Raw genomic sequence first — 1,014 nt, 5'->3', positions numbered from 1 at the left:
AGATGAGAAGATCATACAACCTATTCTTGATTCCCATTTGGTTTGCAATTCAACAATGGAAGGTATCTTAGGACATGGGCATGTGCATAATGAGGGCCATGGGGAATGGGAATGAGAATTTGCATGATGATGGCCATGTTAATAATGAATTTGAAGGCTTGCAACCCCTAGAGAGGAGAGGAGCATTAGGCAATTAACTCAACCTAATTGGCATGATAATCCTTATGGCTTATATGTTCCTCCTACTAATGTTCAATTTGAAATTAAATCCTCTTTGATTAATGCATTGCCTAAATTTCATAGGTTACCAGGAGAGGATTGCCATAGGTTTTTGCATACTTTCCTATTGGTTGTGATACTATGAAGCCTATGCATGTAAATGTTGATGATGTTCAAGCTAAGGCTTTGTATTTTCTCTTGAAGGTTTAGTAAAGGAGTGGTATTTCAACTACCCTTCTTATGTGAAAGTGAGCACATGGGCCGAGCTAGAAGAACTTCTTAGATAAATTCTTTCCAAATTCCAAGGTCACTAATTTGAGGAAGTAAATCTATGGGGTCCCACAAGGAGAGGATGAGAGTCTCTATGAGTATTGGACTAGATTCCAAGGCCTTTTGGCTAAATGACCACACCATCAATTTCTAGTGAGAATTAGTCCAATATTTCTATAAGGGCTTGATTCCAAGAGACAAAGTTAATATTGATGCCGCTAGTGGTGGATGCTGATTGATTGACCTCATTTCCTTAAAGGCTTGGGAACTAATGACAAGATGGCTTCAAGTGGTGCTCAATACTCTACAAGGGAAAAGAGAAATGTGAATATGGTAGGTTCCTCAGTTCTTAATGATTCATATGTGGACTTACTAGCTGCCAAGATTGGGAGAATGTTGGCTCCACAAATATCTCAAGTGAGCAAATGTAAGTACTTCTCAAGCACTTGTCCCTTATTCTTGTACTTTTTGTGACTCACCTATACATGTAGAAAGCAATTGTCCTATAAGTTTGAACAAGTAAAT

The 1,014-nt window shown here is 38.3% G+C and overlaps 1 non-coding gene across 1 annotated transcript; it reads right to left on the bottom strand.

Annotated features, from left to right (window-relative positions):
- Window positions 1-531: 531 nt before the first annotated feature.
- LOC129316915 (small nucleolar RNA R71) lies at window positions 532-638 on the bottom strand. Its single transcript, XR_008594841.1, has one exon. It is a non-coding gene; the product is annotated as a small nucleolar RNA R71 (small nucleolar RNA).
- Between the last annotated feature and the right edge of the window lie 376 nt (window positions 639-1,014).

The sequence above is a fragment of the Prosopis cineraria genome, unplaced genomic scaffold (assembly GCF_029017545.1).
Source record: "Prosopis cineraria cultivar Desert tree isolate PC_DT_omini unplaced genomic scaffold, ASM2901754v1 PC7, whole genome shotgun sequence".
NCBI lineage: Eukaryota > Viridiplantae > Streptophyta > Magnoliopsida > Fabales > Fabaceae > Prosopis > Prosopis cineraria.
The sequence above is the reverse complement of the archived record's forward strand: the minus strand, read 5'-3'. Positions and strand labels throughout refer to the sequence as shown.